This window comes from Tupaia chinensis, unplaced genomic scaffold (assembly GCF_000334495.1).
Source record: "Tupaia chinensis unplaced genomic scaffold, TupChi_1.0 Scaffold000617_2, whole genome shotgun sequence".
Taxonomy (NCBI): domain Eukaryota; kingdom Metazoa; phylum Chordata; class Mammalia; order Scandentia; family Tupaiidae; genus Tupaia; species Tupaia belangeri.
In genome coordinates, this window is record NW_006160137.1 from 293,937 (window position 1) to 306,514 (window position 12,578).

General features: G+C 42.7%; 1 pseudogene; it reads left to right on the plus strand.

The window, feature by feature from the left end:
- The first annotated feature begins 8,564 nt into the window (after positions 1 to 8,564).
- Positions 8,565 to 12,102, plus strand: LOC102494834 (ataxin-1-like; annotated as a pseudogene).
- The last annotated feature ends 476 nt before the right edge of the window (positions 12,103 to 12,578 follow it).

Sequence of the window (12,578 nt, forward strand, 5' to 3'; positions counted from 1 at the left end):
ATCATCCCCCACCAGGAAAGAACCACAATTAGAACCCATTTTTAGCATTTCACAAACAATTATTTATAGAAAGCAAAAGGCAAGTTATGTTTGTATTTGTAACTGTTACTCTAAATGTTTTGTTTTCGTAACTCTGTGTGAGGCTTTTAAAATGTCAGCATTGTCATAAGGAGTCCTGTATTGATAACATCTTGATGGCCAGCTAGTTTTTACGGACTGTCTAGTTCCCCGTACCTTAGGTCATGTCTTACGAGAGTAAAGGAAACTCTTCTTTCTTAGCCTTACTTGAATGTTTGTCTACACCAAAGCAGTACAACCAGCATCAAAAGCTTCTGATCAAGGGTCCTGAAATCTTCGATTTCTTTGCATTAAACTCAATTTTCTTTGAAAGTAACAAAGATCATAGTTTTAAGTTGTTAGCATCGGCCGTCTAATGCTCACTGTGGACGTACCTGTGATTCAAACAGTCTGAATCATGTTATCGGAAAAACATGGTGGCACAGTGACTTAACGGTCATGCATGGTCCCCATCCTTCAGGGTCATAGTTTACGTGGCGATTTTACTTACCTGTTAGTTGATTCAGTGTCTACATACATTTCTAGTTATTGATTAGGTATAATTATAAAGGTTATTTACTCAATCCAGGGAAGGCATTTTGAAATCATTGTAATTAATTTCTTTCTTGAAGTGCCCCATATAAATATATCATAGAAAAGAAACCTATTTTAAGATGTTGACAATTCTGGGGGGGCCAGCAGGTGGCATAATGGTTAAGGCACTGGAATTCCCACATGACCAACTGCAGTTTGAGTCCCAGGCCTGGCATCTTGCTTTCTCACTCTCTCTCTCTGACTTTCTCTGGCAAAACTCATGTGAAATATTAATAATAATAATAATAAGATTTTATTTTAAAGAACAATCTCTTGGGACCAGCAGTTAGCGTAATGGCTATGTCGCTGGACTCCCATGTATTTGACCGTGGTTCAAGTTCCAGACCCAGTGGCTTAAACTATGACGGGCGCATGTGCATGTGTGCCCAAGATCCCAAGAAGAGAATGGAGAAGAAGGGATTGTGACGTGGCCATCCCCTCTGGGGGGTGATTTCTTGCTTTCTGTCTCTCTCTGTGTTCTGGTGAGCACATATGTCCTATAGCAAAAACCTTAAAAAAAAAAAAAAAAAAAAAAGTACAATCTCCTCCCAGTTTAAAAAAAATTTATAATTTTTAACACACACACAAAAAAAGAAAATTAGCATTTGACATGTATGTATGAAAGGGATCATTTAATCTTTTTAGTATTCAAGGAAAACCAGTAGCAATTAACATAAAAAATAAGTTTGGATAATATCAACAGAGATCAAATAAAAATTAAAAGTGCAATTCAGCTTTCTCTTTTATCTTCCCACAAAAGAAAGATGAAAAGAGAAAAGATACCTTGGAAGGAAGAAGTAGAAAATAACTGTGTCTGTAACATAAGTACACAGAATTCTGCAAATTATATGCCCATGTTTTCAGTTTTCAATATCAAAATTATCCATCTTCATTGGCACTTGATACAAATGCCCACTTTTCAGTTCCCACCCACCCCCCCCCAAGGAAACTAGAAAAGGCTTTATTTTAGACTGAAGAGTCAGGAAGAGAGAAATCCGTGACTTTGTCATTCACTTGAGTGCTCAAACCACACTCTACCCTCACGCTACCTTTCTCTTGTTTAAACTGGACCATCAGTAGCACAGAAGAGATTTATACAGCAGATAGATTTCTGTCATGTATCTGTCAAATGGTGAACCAAAAGGGGAGTTTCCAGTAAGAAGGAAAAAAGGCATTATTATGGGCTGAACTATGTCCTCCAAAATTCACAGGTTAAAGCTCTAACCCCCCAGTACCTCAGGATGGGCTATACTTAGAAACAGAGCATTAAAGAGTAACTAAGGTAAAATTAGTCTAATAAGAGTAGTGTCCTTGCAAGAAACAAAGATGAGGACTGTGACACACAGAAGAAAAGATCATTGAAGACACCCAAAACATGATCCTCTACAAACAAAGGGAGGACCTTAGAGAAGAAAAAAACAAGCAAACAAACAAACAAAAAACTACCAACACGTTGGTCTCGAACGTCTAGCCTTCCGAATCATATGTTTTAGCCGTTGATACCACTTAGTCTGTGATTATGGCAAATGAATAAAGGCACCTTTCTAAAATTGCTAAATCCAGTTGTTTCCCAGATTACATCACAAATAGTAGAATGACTAAAATGTGTTGTTATTACTACAAAAAGAAGAAATACCATCAACCCATGGTCTGACTTTTACAGGTTTACAAGTGTGGATCGCAAGAATGTCTCACTGTACTTGTCTCTGTTTTTCTTTTTTTTTCTGCCAGAGAGTGGGAGTACCTTCCCAATGAGTATGATCATGCCACAATCCCCTTTTCTCCATTCCTTCCTGCCATCAGGATTCTGGGCACATATACCCATGCAATTGGTATGTTTTTCAAACCTCTGGGGCTGGGATTCAAACCATGATTGGTTGTATTGGATCCAGCTATTTTAACCATGTGCTACAGAGCAGCCTTCTGACTCCACTCTTTTTTTTTTCTCTTTCAATTGCCAGAGGACACATGAACTCAGCAGAGAGACAGAGAGAGACAGGGATACAGAGAGAGGAAGAGAGAGGGAAAAACACACCCAGTGAGATGTGGCCATGTTGTAATCCCATTTCCTCCACTTCGCCATCCTATTTGGATTTCGGCACACACACACACACTCCCAGCATGTTTTTCAAGCCATAGCAGCTGGAATTCAAACAATCAGCCATGTGGGGTCAGTCTCTCTTAACTACTAATCTGTGGTCCCATTCTCACTCTACTCTTTTTCTACAGGTATGTGTGCTCACCAGAGAGTCAGAGGTACAGAGAAAGGGGAAGTAAGAAATTACCCCCAAGGTTGCATGACCATAACCACAATCCCTTCTCCTTTCAGGATTTTTAGGCACCCGTGCACACACACACACGGTGCGATTTTAAGCCACATGGTCTGGGGTTGGAACCATGCAGTCAGCCATGTGAGATCCAGCCCTTTAACCTCCATACTACCTGCTGGGTCTCATTCTACATTTAAATACAGGATCTTGCCCCAAGCTATATCTGAGGCTGACTACTTACTTTGCCACTTTAAAAATGCTTAGTAAATGGAACTGCTACCTGATTAATAATATATGCCAAACAGGAGAAATAGAATGAAAGAAAATGCTACCTCTCAGTGGCCCTGTCCTCAAGACACTGTTTCTAAGCTAGGCTTGTGGCATAGGAATGTCTCTGAAAAGAAGCAACTGAGGAGCACTTGAAAATGTGAACCCTATGAAACAATCAACCTGCTTCCTGGCACTTGAGTCTTTGTCAAGCAACAGGAACACCAGAATCACCCTAATGGAATGGAACAATGACCTATTTATTCTGATATCCTGTCTCCTACGGAGACTTATGCCAGGTTCTTTTGAGGAAGGACTAAATACCACATAAGCACCCTATTGTGTACCACTTGATTGAGTATGGAGTTGGGGGACTTTGAAGAATGTGGAAGGGTGGTTTTCTTCCTGAAATATGTGGGTTGTATAAACAATATCCAGTCGTTTGCCCCCCTAGTTTGGATTTCTAGAGACCTTGGTTAGCAGGATTTCTGAGCTACAAAATAGTAGGCTGTGAAAAGAGACAGCATGTACACTACTATGTATTTTGTTATTTTTTACTGTGGTTGGTTTCTGTATTTGGCTTCCTTTGCTATCAGGTGATCATAAGACCACCTTTTATGCACTTTTTATTTGTTGGGTAATAAATCTAAATTTAGTTTTTCACTCCTGTATGTGAAATTCTAATTAGTCCCTTTCCTTCTTCTCCTTTTTTTCTTCTAATTTGCTAGAGGGTTCATGTGCTTGCTAGAGAGAGATAGAGGGAGAGAGAGAGGGAAAGGGAGAAAGCATCCCCACAGAGGAGATGGTCATGTCGCATTCCTATCTCCTCCATTTCTCCTTTTGGGGCACGCACACACATGTACCCATCATGATTTTCAAGCCACCTGGTCTGCGATTTGAACCACACAGTCAGACATGTGGGATCCAGGCATCTCAACCACCACACCACTAGTTGGTCTAGAATACTAATAATTTCTAGTAATTCATACTGCTTAGACCCAATAAAAAATTTTGATTTCTAACTTTGACTGAAGCATCAGGACAATTATTTTTATTTATTTCTACTTTATGTCTATTTTTCACATAGCAGGAATATTTAAAAAAAAAAAAAAACTATTTTCATGCTGGGATGCTTTGAAACCTTCGAATGTATCCTGCCATCTTCTGCTACTGGCATTATTTTGTTAGCTATCTGGTTCTTACCCAAACAACTATTCGCTTCTTTATTGTATTTTAATATTTTATATTTATTCATGAAGTTGTAAAATACAACTGTTTTTTAAGAATTACTTTATTTAACTTTATTTATTTATTTAATTTGACCAGAGAAGGACAGAATGAGAGAGAGAGAAAAAAAAGGAAAGTGAGATAGCAAGCTGCCAGATCCAGGACTTGAACCATGGTTGGCTCTGTGGGAGTCCAGTGCCCTCAACCCACCATGCTACCTGCTGGCCCCTGCCATAGCAATTTTAATTTCTTAACTGAATAGCTGTTGACAAGACACCAACCCAAAATATGATCCCTTTGTAGGGGAAATCTACATCTCTATAGGCTATATTCACTTATAGAGGTATCTCCCTCTCTGTACCAGAAAGAGAATTACTAAACCACTAGAAGCTCTTAATAGGGAAGGCATAACTTAAATCTGTATAATAAACTTTATACTTTTTAGAGATAGTTTTCCTGACCTTCTTAGCATGGCCTTTCCCAGCTGTACTCTTCTTTCTTTGATTCAGAGAACAAATATATATGGACAAGAAAAAAAAAAATTATCCCATGGAATAAACAAGAAAGGGGAAAGATCAACAAATAATTCCCATGCTATAGGTTTTTGTATATTGACTTTGTATCCTACAACTTTACTAAATGTATTTATGACTTCTAGGAGTCTTTTTTTTTTCTTTTTGTGTATTCCATTGGATTTTCTATGAAGGTAATCATATCACCTACAAATAGGGATGGTTTGACATCTTCTTTTCTTAACGGAACACCTTTATTTTGCTCTCTTGTCTGATTGCATTGGCTCAGACTTCCAACACTATGTTAAGAAGGAGTGGAGAGGGCGGGCAGCCTTTCCTTGTTATAGTTTTTAATGAGAAGGCTTTTATAGCTTTTCTCCATTCAGAATAATGTTCACAGTAGGTCTGTCATGTATGGCTTTTATTATATATGCTAAGGAATGTTTCTTCTACCCCAATTTTGCTGTAAAGGGATGTTGTATTTAATCAAATGCTTTTGCTTTTTTTTAAAAAAAATATTTATTTATTTGATTCCATTTGTTATTATTATTTTTTAATTTGATGAGACACAGACAGAGAGAGAAAGAAAAGGAAAGCGAGAAAGCAAGCTACTAGGTCCAGGACTTGAACCGCAGTCAGCCATGTGGGAATTCAGTGCCTTTAACTACCACACCACCTGCCGGGCCCCGAATGCTTTTTTTGCATCTCTAGATATGATCGTGTGATTTTTATTTTTCTTTCTGTTAATATGTTGTATTTATTGTTTTACATTTTATGCATTCTTACATCCTCAGAAAAAAGCCTACCTGGTCATGGTATAAAATCTTCTTGATATGTTACTGGATTCAATTTGCTTGTATCTTGTTGAAAATTTTTGTATCAATATTCATCAGGGATACTGGTCTGTAGTTTTCTTTTTTTTTTATGTTTTTGTCTGATTTGGTATCAAGATAATAGAGGCTTTATAAAGTGAGTTTGGAAGAATTTCTTCCTTTTGAATCTTTAGAAATAGTTTGAGAAAAATTGGAGTAAGGTCTTTAAAAGTTTACTATAATTCAGAAGTGAAGCCATCCAGGCCTGGGCTTTCCTTTGTTGGGAGAAATTTATCACTGTTTCAATCTCTTCACGTGTTGTCTTATTTGGTATCAAGATAATAGAGGCTTTATAAAGTGAGTTTGGAAGAATTTCTTCCTTTTGAATCTTTAGAAATAGTTTGAGAAAAATTGGAGTAAGGTCTTTAAAAGTTTACTATAATTCAGAAGTGAAGCCATCCAGGCCTGGGCTTTCCTTTGTTGGGAGAAATTTATCACTGTTTCAATCTCTTCACGTGTTATTGGTCTATTCAGGCTTTCTATTTCATCTTGAGTCAACCTAGGAATCTTGCACTTGTCTGGAAATCTGTCTATCTCATCTAGGTTTTCTAGTTCATTGGCATATCGTAGTTCTCATAATTTTTTTGTATTTTGAGTTTATTGGTTATAATAGTGCCAGCTTCATTACTGATTTTATCTAACTTATCTCAGGAAAACTTCTAAATAATTTAAGAATAAATTTTGCTATAAAGCCTTTCATTGTATAACACAGGTTGGGAACTTTTCTATAAAGAGCTGGACAGACACTGGAAGGTAGCTCAGCATTAAAACACAATGCTCTGAGAGGCCGATTCACTGAGGAAGGCTGGCAGTTCCAGTTCAGAGACCTCTTAAAGTATGACAGGCACATCTGTACTCATGACTTATGTTGGCTGAGGATAGTGGCTGGATCACAGCATCAAGACCCAGTTTGGGATGCCATGTTCCCCTCCTTCCCTCTTTCAAAAAAATAAATAAACTTTAAAAAAAAAAAAAAGTTGCACATGCAGAGCCAGCCTCTGGAACACTAGTTAAGGGAGTCAGATCCCATTTGGCCAATCCCCATTCAAGTCTAGGCCATGACAGCTTAGAAAACACACTGGGTGTGTTTTCCAAAATCCTGGAAGAATGGAAAAATAGAGGAGAAGGGGTTACAGTGTGACCATGCCCCATTGTGGAGTGCTTTCTCTCTCTCTCTCTCTCTCTCTCATTGGTGAGTACATACACACTCTGGCATTTAAAAATAAATGCACATGTATCTGTTTATGGAAGACAAACGAGAGAGATAGAGAGAGATAGAGAGAGACAGAGAGAGAGCCAGAGACTTAATATAGCGTCAGGACTAGGATAGGACATTTAGGTCACAAGATTTAAGGAAACACTCACTCTCACACTTTTGCAAGTGTCCCTGAGAATGAATACCTTCTTAAATTTTGCCCCCTAAGCACTTATTCATTCCTCTCTTGTCCTTTAGACTTGGCGGGTCAGGTGGTTTCTTTCAGCTACTCAATTCTATTACTGTAGCGTCACAACAGCTAGAGATAATACTAAATAAATGGGTGTAGCTGTGTCCCAACAAAACTTTATTTAATAAAAACAAGCAATACTTCACATTTAGCCCATGGGCTATAGTTTGCTAGTCCCACTTTTTATTTTAAAAATGCAAATATTTCCTTACTTAATTTGTACATAAAATTTCATTGCTATGCAGAAAGCATTTTGTTACACCAATGAACTCTACCTCACATTCTACCTTCTTCCTTCTGTTTAGAGCCTCTTAGTAATCTACCACCAAATTTTGGGGACTTCACTCCAACAAAGTTGTAAATGTTGTTAGTATTTCATATAAGACTCTGTAGCATAGAGAGTTGTGATTGGTGAGTCAACCATCTGTGGCTGCCAGTTACATCAAGATTGTAGCAGCATTTTTACTTTGTTTACAACCGAAAAGCTTTCTAAATAAAACCTTTTTTTTGTTTGTTTGTTTTTGAGAGGTTTTTGCTATAGGGCACGTGCACTTGCCAGAAACACAGAGACAGAGACAGAAAGCAAGAAATCACCCTCCCCCAGGGGGGATGGCCAGACCGCAATCCCTTCTCCTCCATTCTCCTCTCAGGATCTTGGGCACGCACACACATGCACCCGACATGAGTTTATGCCATTGAGTCCGGGACTCGACCCATGGTCGACTACATGAGAGTCCAGCAACATAGCTATTATGCCAACTGCTGGTCCCTCTAAATAAAATCTTAACATTAAAAAAAAATGCGGGGGAGGGGGGTAGTGGGGAGATGGGTCTTGGGTGGCTCCAGGGTCAGGGATGGCAGTACCTGGCATAGTTGTGTGACTCCAAGACCAGCTTTAGGAGCCCAGAGAACACTGCGAGGGGGAGGACACTTACCACAACCTTCCCAGTGACACTACTAGAAGCTCAGATGTGCAAACCCTAGCCAACAGTAGAGAGGGATACAGAAAAGTCACAAAGAAGCCACTTTTGATGTCCCATGGAGCAGGTTGACCCCTTCCAGACTCCAGGAACACCACAAAGCAATATGAAGCCAGTTCTTGAGAAGAGTCAGGAATTCCCTCCACCAAAACATGCATTTTCTATGGGGTCAGCAGGTGGCGTCGTGTTTGAGGTACTGGACTCCTGCATGGTTGTTCATGGTTCGAGTCCCAGACCTGATGATTTGCTTTCTCACTCTCTCTCTCACACTCTCTGGTGTGTACACATGCCCTATAGCAAATTAAAATAATAGATAAATAAATAAAATTCTTTTAGAAAAATGAAACTTCCCATGACCAGCAAAAATGTAGGGAGAACTATCAGCTGCCCTACCAACCACACATCCTTCTGTGAGGCCTCTGAGTGATCCCAAGGAAATGTAGTGATTGAACTGAGACAGGAAGGAGCCAGAAGCTGAGGCCATCACTGATCTGACAATGGGACAGTGTGACTGGTTGTATAGGGTGGTGGTGCCACCTGCTACCATCTCACCAACTGGCCTCCCATTTGTGGTGACCAAGAGCCCCGAGACCTCATATTTAATGTATCATCTTCACTGATTCAACATTCAAGAGTCCACTGTCCCAAAATCCACAATGATCAGATTCCATCCACTTCACTGCAACTTATTGGAACTCCTTATAGACTTCTTTTTGCTGTGCCATCAAATTTCTACCCCTTTCCCTCAGTTTTTATTCTGCCGACCTTGCCACCTCACCTTCCACACTTGGTGCCATATTCCTCACTCCTTGCGTGAGGAGCCACTTTCCCCAACACCCCAGCCACTTTAGCCCCAGCCACTCATTTAATGAAGCCCCCCACTGCCACTTCCTCACCTGGGCAATTGCCACATCATTCAAATTCTCAGCCCCAGGATCTGGCTCCAGGCCAGATCCCCAATTACTAACAGATGTTCAGGCTACATGCTGGGTATACCTTGTATGAAACCCCTCCAGCAGGGGCCAGCCCAGTTCTCTACCATTGGGAGGGCCAGTCTGCACTTAACATAAATGCTGCCAATGGAACACAGAGCTGACAAGATCAAAACTTAGTAAGATGGGAAAGTGAAGCTCTCAACTTTCCTAATAGCAAGATCAAAGGCCAGAGACTGTTGCCGATGGGGAATATATGGCAGACAGATAGTTATAAGCAGAGTCTTAGGCTCTAAGGATAGAGGTAGTAGCACACTGAGGGACCCCAGACATTGACCTTGAGGGCCAATGAGTGGTCGGTGCTTTAGCTTCTCAAGACTATCATGCAGCAGCAGCTCAGAGAAAAGACAAAGCCAGCATGCTCAGTCTGTTCCATCATACCTCTACCATTATAGTAAAGGGCAGTAATCGGCCAGGAGCCCTGCAAAGCCAGCAGAGAAAAGTCAGGTGTAGAGAGTTCTATCCTTAGTCCCACCAAGAAATGGTGAAATACAGACTTTATCCAAAGCAATGGTTATAGCCAATAACAACCTGGTGCCCACTAGAACTGACCCAGGCAAACTGACCCAGGCCTACAGCACGTGGGCTCAGAGATCCTGGTGACATCAAGACTAAACACATATGTGAGAGCCACCTTCTCAAACAGGGAGCCAGAACTATCCACTGTTACCTTCTCCCATTTGCCCTACCATTTCCTGAAGTCACCATCCCCCAGCTGACTATAGGGAGCTGAAGCTGGAAGATGACCTCCGGATCCAGAATGTTGTGCACAGTGCTGAAGTGAGTGGGGAACTGAAGTTTGACCCTAGTACAGTAGTGGACATTCGGGAAAGCCAGTGGCCTGTATCTGTCATGCTGGAGTTGAGGGCTGGAGAGCAGCAGAGCAAAATGAGCATCAAGGTCCCCCCCCCCGCCCCCAAGCATGCCTTCTTATATGGCCAGCATTGGTCCTCCAGCAGCCCTGAGCAGACTATACTACTCTTCTCTCTGCCTTGCCTTCAGCTTCACATGTGAAATGTCACATTTCTATCAGTTCACAGAGATGGAGAGAGGCCTGAGAGGATGGTCATGGGACCCACAGAGTCATGTAACAGTGAGGAGAAGAGCCAGCCAGCAGAAGAGGGCTCCTGAGTGGTCGAGTACTCCCAGTCCGACCTGGTGCTCAGGCCTCCTGGCCAGCCTCAGGCTTCCAAAGATGGAACATGCAAGCGAGGAGGCACAGCTCTCTCTCTCTCTCATTTTACAGGAAGTTAATCTGTCTATGGAAGGGCATTCTAGTGTGGGAAAATGCATCTCTTCCCTAGAGCAGGACTGAGGCTTACCCCAAGAGTTCAGTCTCACCTGGGCCGGCAGAGAGTTTGAATACCCTGGGCTGGGAATGACTCTCTTGGCAGAGATTTGCAGGGAAGTAGAAAGCATCAAGGCAGCTTCCCAAGGCAGGACCCATCACATCTTTGCAGGACAGCTCCAGAGGATGCTTTGATGGAGAGGAGCAGGCCTGGGACAAGAAAGAAAGGAAGGAGGTGTTCATGGTTAAGAAACATTCTTGCATGAAGGCTACCCTGCTCGTTCCTCCTTATTCCTAGCTCCTACAAGCAGAAGTCAGGCTTTGGGAGCAGGTGGCAGAGGGAGGGAAAAAAGAAAGTGCCCGAACTGATGATCTGCAGCTTAGAGTAGCAGTTCAGCTGGCTGAAGTCGTTTCCTCCTACCCCCCCTTCTTTTTGTGGTGGGGAAGGAAAGGTCACATGGTTGGAAATAAGGGGGTTCCCACCCAGAATGCTTCTTGTGAGAGATGTGCACTTTGAAGGGTGCTTTCATTACAAGTGTGTCTGGCTGGCTTTGCGGAGGAGGAACACTCTTACCCGCAAGTCTCTGCTGAAGTGTCTGCTTCAGCCCCTTTCCTACCTCTTCTTACCATTTCTCCCCCAAGGCTTCTAGCATCTTGGGTGTCTAGAGAGAGAAAAGTCTACCCAGGAGTCAGAGGGAAATGCAATCTTGTCAGGCAACCAGTCAGAGACAGTAGGTGAAAGGCCTGCTTATCTAGACTGACCCGGCTCCTGGCATGGCTTCTGGAAAGGGAGCTGACCTAACAAAGCTCCTCCTACTCAGCATGCCAGTCCTGCTTTGAAATCTCACTGAACCTCTAGTTGAAAAGGGTGACTTTTGGAAGACCCAGTGGACCCTTTCCTCCAGGCACCCCCACCCCTCCTTTGTCAGTCTGTGCTGTGCCTGAGTGCCTGCACGGCCCCAGCTGTCCCCTGCCCTAACATCTCAGGACGTTGTCTGGACCTGGGCTTTGTTGGTAGCTGTACCACCTTTCCTTGTCTACAAAACTGATGTCTACTCTGACCAAGACCTCTAGTGTTTGGGGTGTAGGGATCTTAATCCCTTCTCCTCCATTCTCCTCTCGGGATCTTGGGCACACACGCACATGCGCTTGGCACCAGGACTTGAACTGTGGTCAACTACATGGGAGTCCAGCGACATAGCCATTGTACCAACTATATGGCCAGCATTGGTCCTCCAGCAGCCCTGAGCAGACTATACTACTCTTCTCTCTGCCTTGCCTTCAGCTTCACATGTGAAATGTCACATTTCTATCAGTTCACAGAGATGGAGAGAGGCCTGAGAGGATGGTCATGGGACCCACAGAGTCATGTAACAGTGAGGAGAAGAGCCAGCCAGCAGAAGAGGGCTCCTGAGTGGTCGAGTACTCCCAGTCCGACCTGGTGCTCAGGCCTCCTGGCCAGCCTCAGGCTTCCAAAGATGGAACATGCAAGCGAGGAGGCACAGCTCTCTCTCTCTCTCATTTTACAGGAAGTTAATCTGTCTATGGAAGGGCATTCTAGTGTGGGAAAATGCATCTCTTCCCTAGACCAGGACTGAGGCTTACCCCAAGAGCTCAGCCTCACCTGGGCGGGCAGAGAGTTTGACTACCCTGGGCTGGGAATGACTCTCTTGGCAGAGCAGGACTGAGGCTTACCCCAAGAGTTCAGTCTCACCTGGGCCGGCAGAGAGTTTGAATACCCTGGGCTGGGAATGACTCTCTTGGCAGAGATTTGCAGGGAAGTAGAAAGCATCAAGGCAGCTTCCCCAGGCAGGACCCAACACATCTTTGCAGGACAAGAGGAGCAGGCCTGGGACAAGAAAGAAAGGAAGGAGGTGTTCATGGTTAAGAAACATTCTTGCATGAAGGCTACCCTGCTCGTTCCTCCTTATTCCTAGCTCCTACAAGCAGAAGTCAGGCTTTGGGAGCAGGTGGCAGAGGGAGGGAAAAAAGAAAGTGCCCGAACTGATGATCTGCAGCTTAGAGTAGCAGTTCAGCTGGCTGAAGTCGTTTCCTCCTACCCCCCCTTCTTTTT